The following is an 8625-nucleotide window of genomic DNA, read 5'->3' as shown; positions in this document are numbered from 1 at the left end:
CAAAGACTTTTGTTTAAGAATGGGCCCAGTGATTGCCATCCTAAATGTCTGTCTTATAACAACCCCATCTATAATTTATCATACACAATTTTCAGTTTCAATTTATTCAATTTGAAGCAAGAACTTAATTAGTTGAGGAGAAACTAGATTTGCCTGGCCTCATAGAATCTCATCTAAGACAGATATTAGCTAGAAGGGGAAAGATACAAACTTTATAGAAACCCAGCAGACACCACCTTAGCCAAGTGATAACATCACCAGCAATAATATATCAACATCATGAACTGCTTGATAAGATACACCAAGAATGGCAGAACATCACTTTTGTGGCATTTTTGCCCAAAATGCATTACCTCATTCCATCTTTTTTTTTAATGCATATTTATGTTTGAGAGAGAGAGAGAAAGAGAGAAAGCAAGCACAAGTGAGGGAGGTGCAGAGAGAGGGAGACAAAGGATCCAAACCAGCTTCAAGCTGACAGCAGAGAGCCCAATAGGAGGCTCGACCTTGCAAACCAGGAGATCATGACCTGAGCCGAAGCAGGACCTTAACAAACTGAGCCACCCAGGTGCCCCTAACCTCATTCCATCTTGAAGAGTACATGAGACAAACCCAAATTGAGGGACAGTCTACAAAATAACTGATCAGTTCTCTTTAAAAGTGACATGGCTATGAAAAACAAAGAAAGATTATGGAACAGTTTCGGATTAGAGAAGATAAAGCAGAAATATCATCTAAATGCAATGTAGGATCCTGGATTGCATGCTGGAACAAAAAATGAAAATTAGTGGAAAAACTGATGAACTTCAAATAAAGCCTGTAGTTTAGTTCATACTGTTGTGCAAACGTTAACTTCCTGGTTTTGTAGGTTGTACTATAGTTACATAAGATTAACATATAAGAGGAAACTGGTAAAGGGTATACAGGAATGCTTTGTACCATTTTTATAAGTCTGTAAATCCAAAATTAGTTCAAGATAAAAAGCTCAAAACAACCAACACACAAAAACATGTGCAAAGCAATCTGACGGTATACCAGTAAGAAGGCAGCCAAAACCCCCATAGGAAAATAAGCAGAATAGGAAAAGAAAAGGAAACAACCAGCAGTAAACATTAGGAAAAGAAGTTCTAATTCAGAAGTTAGTCAAAGAAATTCAACTTAAAACAGGGAGATATTTTTGTCTTCATATTGGCACATTAGTTTTATGCATAAAACCCAGTATCTGATGTGTACTGTTCAATTGTGGGGAGCTGCTAGAAGAGCTGCCAAAAGAAAAGACACGTGCCTTGACCTGCAAGATCAGCCACCCGCACAGCTGAGCTGCGTTATCACTGCCAGCACACCAAGAGCTGCATTATCCCTTCCAGCTGGGGCCTTCTTGTTTACTTCCCAGGCCCTTCGTGTTAGCCTCTCGAGGGCTGCGTGCTGACGCTGCAGTCCCCGCCCTTGTTTCCTAGCAACTGACTCACGTCAGCTGCCCGCCTTCTACCCTTTATAAGACGTGCGTGGTCTTAAAAAAAAGGGGCTTGATCAGAGACCTTGTCTTGCCTCCACTCTCTGTGCTCCCTGCCCTACCCTACTCTCACCCCCTCTCTCAGAAACCCGCGTCGACTGACCAGCCGGAAGGGACATTCAATATGGGAAGATATGGTGAGAAAGGCATTCATAACCACTACAGGTGAGAATGTAAACTGGTAAAAACTTTTTGAGAGAAAATATAAAAATTTAAAAGTATATATCTTTAGGACCAGCATTTCTATTTCCTAAGAATTTATTTTGAAGAAATAAATGTCAAGAATATAAAATATAAAAGGTGTTCATTGTATTATTTATAATCATGAGATTTTTTAAATAAACTAAAGATTCATCAATAGGAAAAATTTAACTATAATGTACCATATAATAGAATATTATGCAGTAAATTGTAAATACCTAGATTTATATTCTAGAATTATTATTATGTGAAATATGGTTATAAAAGAACATTTATTGCAATTACCAAAGTACAATTTACAGTATAAAACATTTATAGAATATATGAATACATAGAAAATGTGAGCATACACACATTTACAACACATACACACACACACACACTTGGCTACTTTTTCTTTTGTAACTATATGCTTTATATTCTATAATCAACATGTATTACTTTTGCAATAATTTTTTAATGTTTTATTTATTTTTGATACAGAGAGAGACAAGCATGAAAGGGGGAGTGGCAGAGAGAGAGGGAGACACATAATCTGAACAGGCTCCAGGCTCCGAGCTTATCAGCACAGAGCCTGACACGGGGCTCGAACCTGCAAACGTGGGATCATGACCTAAGCCGAAGTCCGAGGCCTAACTGACTGAGCCACTCAGGCACCCCTGCAATAATTTTTTTAAATTCATGGTCCACCCAAGATTCACTTACTTCTTAAGGATCTCTGTTTGTGTGAGGAGGGTCATTACCTCCATTCAGGGAAGGGATAGAAAATCATCTAAGGGATGTGCCTGCACTTTCAGGAACTGTCACTAGGTTGCACACTGTTTCTCTAGCAGATATTCAACACTTTTTAAAATAAAGATTGTGTGTGTGTGTGTGTGTGTGTGTGTGTGTGTGTGTTAAGTAATCTCTACACCCAAACTGGGGCTGGAACTTACAACCCTGAGATCAAGGGTTGCATGCTCCACCAACCAAGCGAGCTAGGCAACCTTAAGACATTTTAATGTAAGATTGCTATACATACTTCATGCTGTGACCTCAGAGACAATAACCCAGTCCCATATTTTTTCTTTCATTTAAAATTCTTTTACCTTCTCACAAATTACAATTAATTTTATAGTCAATTAAACTGCTTACAGTAGGCACTAAAGAATTTATTGTTAGGAAAACAGAAGAAACCTAAGGGAGGACCAGGGGGAGGGGAAGAAGGAAAGAGAGTTGGGGAGAGAGAGGGACGCAAAACTTGAGAGACTATTGAATGCTGAAAATGAACTGAGAGTTGAAGGGGGAAGGGGGAGGGGGGAAAAGAGGTGGTGGTGATGGAGGACGGCACTTGTGGGGAAGAGCACGGGGTGTTGTATGGAAACCAATTTGACAATAAACTATTTTTAAAAAAAAATTTATTGTTGGGAAAATAAGACATAATTAAAAATAGAAAGGATAGATATGTCAAAAATTGAAGAGTTTCTTCACATCATTTTGTCATCTTTCTAAAGTTGAACTGGTTTCATGGGGACTTTAATATGATACTCTGTGTTGTGAATCTAAGGAGAGGATTAGCATTTCCCAAATGTATTTCAATTCCTTTTCTTATAAAGCACTGTTGAAGGAATGACATTCCAAGGAATACAATTTGGGAAATCCTGTCCTCAACACTTGTCTGTCTTGTTTAATGTAATCACGCCAGTGTCAACCCTGCTGAAGTTTCAATCTTCCTCACTCCTTGTTGTGGACTTCATCTTGGCTGCATTCATATTCCCCATGGCTATCAACTCTCATATTGGCATTGGCTGTTATGTCACCAGCCAGGTGCTGAAATCTGTCAAATACAAACCCTCTGTACTTCTCTCTGACTGTCACTAGGGTCCTCAGAGGTACTGATTAAGTAGATCCTTTTCCTATTCATATCTGATTTCTAGTCTAAACTAAACTCAATTTAAAGGCAAAAGCATGCCTATGCCCCTGCTTTCAGTTCATGTGAGATAATAAAATCTCATTTCTCTAGAATGCCTATTAAATAGAGCTAAGTAAATTGATTTACCACTGATCAAGGTACACTTTGAAAATTTCCTCATTCTCTAAAGAGAAGAAAAAGTCAACCAGGAAAATAAGCATCCTGTATTACACACAGTAGTGATAGTCTTATCACTAAGTAATCATTTGAAGAAGCAATAATTATTGCCTAACTACCTGTTTGCCTCTTCCACTAGACTGTGAGCTTGTTGGAAATAAGATGTTCTGCCAACAACTAGCATCCATGGCATCTAGAACATTGTAGGCCTTATTAGATATTTTAAAGAATAAATTAATAAGTATATGAGTGCATAAAGTGATATGTTTGCTAATAAATGTTATAAGGATGCTTTGTTTAATAATACCAACACTAAAATTCTGTATAAATATATGCTAACATTAAAATGGCTTTCTCATTCATTCATTCAAAAAATGCTTATGAAGTTCATACTGTATTTCAGACACTGGGCTAAGGATACAAAGATCAATAATAAATAATTCTGACCTCAAGAAGTTCACAGCGTAGTGGATAGAAATAACTTACATTTATCAAATGCTTTTTCAAATACTTTCATGTTTGATATTCATAATAATCCAATGAAACTATTATCTTCCATATCTGCATTTTAAATCTTTTCAAAGTCATATGTAGGTACAAAAGAATCCTCATAAAATGTGTAAGGCAAAAGACAGAATGATATAAAAAGCTTCTTCATGGGTACCACCCAATTTAAGAACAAGAATGTTTAGGTTTTCTATGTCCCCTTTCATTTCCCTTAAGAGGAAATGCAATCCTAAATTTTCTCTTTATCTTTGTCTTATTTTTATTTATACTTAGCCATGTTTGTATTATTAAGAAATATGTAGTTTTGCATGGTTTTGTACTTTGCTCAAGTGGAGACATACTGGAAGCTTACTATTTCTGCTCAACTTTATACACTTTGCCTGGTACATATAAGTCTTAACCCATAAAGATTTGAATTTTTTTTTATGTGGTATGAGATAGGGTTCCAACTTCATCTTTTCACATTAAATAACCAATTGTTCCAGTGCCATATATTGAAAAGTATATATTTTTCTAATCAATTTGCAGTATCATAAATAAATCAGTCATAAATAAATTTTCCCAGTCATAAATAAAATTACCATTTTTGTATTGGTCTGCTTCTGGGCTCTTTTTGCTGTTTCATTGGTCAACCTATGTTGCTCTGCAGCTTATCCCAGACTATCTAAAGAAATAAAGCTTTATAATAAATTTCTAATTTCTGATAAGGAAGTTCTTCCACCCTGTACACCTTCTTTAGGAACATCTTGTTTATTTTAATCATTTGCTTTTGCATATAAATTTTAAAATCAGTTTGTCCCTATCCGTTCACATGTAATCGAGCTGAGCCTCAAAGTAGCTCACAGTGAACTGTGGTGAAGCCAAAGTTTGAACCAACTCCAGGGTGCCTTCCATGTAATATCCAACATTTCAGAGAATTCTTAAATATCCTTATCAAAAAATAAACTCATAAAGCTACTTCAGATTGTATCATGCAAGTAGCTCATCAGAAGACCCATCAAAATGCAGTAATCTTTAAAATAAGAGGTTAAATGGGCCCCTTCTATTTTTTAATGGATAGTAGGGCAAGACTGCTAGATGTTTATTGAACATCCATTAATTCTCTCATTGTTCCTTACTGACAGAATATTTATTAATTGAACAATGAAGGCAAAGTGCCCAGCTAATAAAAACTAAATTTTTCAGCCTCCATTTCAGATGGTTGTATACATGGACAGAGGTATCCATATGTCAGGGCTCTGGCCAAAGAGATGTAAGTAGGTGTTTGAAGGCAGGAAAAAAAAAGAAAACAAACCATAAAAAAGGAGGGGACAGACTAGGCTGTTATGCCTTTTCTGTCTTTTGTGCTCTTTTTAATTTCTCCTTCATGCATCCTCAAGTGCAGGCATGATGGCAGAAGCCACAGCAGCCATTTGCATTTGACCACAAAGGAAAGACTATGAGGAACTGCAAGAATCTTAGAGACTTGATATCCTTGAGCTTCTGTACTATCCCTACCTTCCTCCAGATCTTTTGGTTTGTGGAAAAAAAAAAAAAAACTCTTTTCTGACTTAGATGAGGTTTCCATTATACACAGCCAAATGTAATTCTTACTTGATGAAAGAGTAATCAATTGTACATTTACTCAAAACAATATTTGCTAACAGTTATCTCTTCCGTAGTGTATAGTACAGAGCTTTCAGGCTTCATCTGCCCATTAAGTCAAAGCTCTTTTCCGAACAGAAAGGAGATTCCACTTACAGGCACTCCTGCTCAGTGTTCACGTTCAGATGGGTTTGCCACCTACTGAATCGAGAATGTATGCCCCGCGTAAACTTCCACGGTTATTCCCTTTCATTTTCTCTTACGCTGGGGTTTGACATGTATAGCTTTTTTAGTAAGCACATATCAACACTTCAAGTACTTTGCCAAAAATTTGTAGACTCTTAGGGGTAAGCAGGATGGTAAAAGGCAATTAGCGTAACTTCCCTCGCTATGCATGGAAGCAGAGATATCTGTCACTCTACAGACACTGACCATCTGGCAAGGCATCATGCTAAAGGATGTAAGGAACTCAGATATTAAGATATAGCTCCTGTTCTGAAAGACTTTTTAATAACTAAAAAAGGACACAGACTTACTTGATGATCCAGCAGTCTGGGGTTAGAACTCAAATACTTGGGATAAGAGATTGAATGCTGGAGGGATCCAACATGGCTGAGTAGTAGGGGGATCCTCATCTCACAAACTCAGCAGTGTTGAGGCCAAAGGACTTTGTGTTCCAAGAGTCCTGGCGGCAAAGTGACAGAGACGCCTCCAGGGATCCGCCAGAACAACCTGGCGGGCCGTAGGTGCGTGACTGAGAACTGGGAGAGAGAAAACCAGCAGTGGAGGGAGGGAGGGGCAGGATGTCCTTCTGCAGTGAGACAAAAGGAAGAGAAAGAGAGGCTGAGGAAGGGTAAGACTGTATCTGGACAAGAAAAAAAAACTACAGACTGGGATGGAGAAAGATCCAACCTCTAAATGCAGGGCTTTCTCCGGACTGGCCTGGCTGCCCTCTTTGCACACCTGGGGAGGATGGGAGCCAGTCCTGGCTCGGAAAGTAGTTCAGAGACGCAGTCCACAGTGGAAGAAAGCAATCCCCTCCCTAGAGTGCTGTGGGAAGAAGGTTATATATCCGTTCAAAGGGCAAAGTGCCAGCGCCTAGCCAGCCATAGACCATATATCGGTGGTGTAGAGCTGCACTTTCCCCAACCCGGCGCTTGGAGCTGTGGATCCTTTAAGATGTCGGGGTTTAAGTTCCAGCGTAGCGCCAGGGAGGTTGGAGATTGGCGGAGTAGGACAGACCGCGCATGCGCGGCACAGTGAGGCGGTGCAGAGTGGCTCCTCCCTGGAATCCTGGGCTCTCTTTAAGACATCAGGGTTTAAATCTCAGCCACGCACCAAAGAGTCCCGGGAGTTGGCAAACCGGAACAAACCACCTCTTTCGCGTCTGTGGACAGCCTGAGCAGAATGGTTCGGAACACCTGGTCCTTAGAGGAGAGACTGGGAGGTCGCCATTTTTCTCATCACCAACGAGGTGGGTCTTCAGGTAACAGACAGCAGGGCTCACAGTGAAGGCTGGACCCACCCACACCAAACCATGCCGCTCCGTGCCTGATAACTGCATATCTAAGGGTGGGGGACTGATGCTGACCAACCAGACAGCCCCTCCTCCAGACCGGCACTGTTGCATTGCATTGCCTGATTTAATTCCCAGACACTTCTTATTGTGTGTGTATGTGTGTGTGTGTGTTTGTGTGTGAATATATATATATATATATATATATATATATTTTTTTTTTTTTCACCCTTCCTTTTCTCCTTATCTCTTCCCTCCTCTACTCTGGTTATTCTGACTGTTGGTTTGTTTAAGCAGATATATTCTCTTCATACATTCGTCTTTATTGTACGTTCTCTGGATTAAGCTGTATAGTTTCTCTGTCTGGTCAATTTAATTTTCTTTTCTTTTTCCCCACCCCTGTCATTTATCTCGTTGTATGTGACATGGCCTCTTCCGTCAGCACTGCCTCCACCTGCTGTTTACTTGTAGCTGGTATTCCGTCTTTTTTGTCTAGGGGTTTTTTTTGTTTGTATGTGTGTGTGTTTGTTTTTATTTTTTGTTTGTGGTTTTTGTTTGTGTTCCTTTCCAGGGCTGCTTCAACAAACAAATCAAAGCACACCTGGTAGAGGGTCCAAAACATCACTATAACTAGGGAGATAAAGGAACCAAAGTCACAACAGAGAGCAAGTAACACACTCCAAAAAACACCTCCTGAAGGGCCAGGCCCTGGACAGTGTATGACCCCTCTTTAATATTGTAGTGCTCGCAGATGAAGGGCACATAACAAGCTTTTAAAACACATAAGGATCACATGGTTTTTATCCTTTCTTTTGTTAATGTGATGGATCACATTGATGGATTTGCAAATCTTGAACCAGCCCTGTAACCCAGGAATGAATCCCACTTGATCATGATGGATAATTCTTTTTATGTGCTGTTGAATTCGATTTGCTAGTGTCTTGTTGAGTATTTTTGCATCTGTATTCATTAAGGATATTGGTCTGTAGTTCTCTTTTTTGGCTGGGTCCCTGTCTGGTTTGGGTATCAAGGTGATGCTGGCTTCATAGAATGAGTTTGGAAGCTTTCCTTCTATTTCTTTTTGGAATCGTTTGAGAAGAATGGGTATGAGCTCTGCTTTAAATGTCTGGTAGAATTCCCCTGGGAAGCCATCTGGGCCTGGGCTCTTATTTGTTGGGAGATTTTTGATAATGGATTCAATTTCTTCACTGGTTATTGGTCTATTCATGCTTTCTA

The 8625-nt window shown here is 39.3% G+C and overlaps 1 long non-coding RNA gene across 1 annotated transcript in view; it reads left to right on the top strand.

Annotated features, from left to right (window-relative positions):
• The first annotated feature begins 1545 nt into the window (after positions 1–1545).
• Positions 1546–8625, top strand: part of LOC115297917 — a 27579-nt gene continuing 20499 nt past the window's right edge. The window contains exon 1 of the long non-coding RNA XR_003911521.1: positions 1546–1678. This is a non-coding gene — a long non-coding RNA (uncharacterized LOC115297917). The remainder of the gene's footprint in view (positions 1679–8625) is intronic.

This window comes from Suricata suricatta, chromosome 8, assembly GCF_006229205.1.
Source record: "Suricata suricatta isolate VVHF042 chromosome 8, meerkat_22Aug2017_6uvM2_HiC, whole genome shotgun sequence".
In the NCBI taxonomy this organism is placed as follows: domain Eukaryota; kingdom Metazoa; phylum Chordata; class Mammalia; order Carnivora; family Herpestidae; genus Suricata; species Suricata suricatta.
The sequence above is the reverse complement of the archived record's forward strand: the minus strand, read 5'-3'. Positions and strand labels throughout refer to the sequence as shown.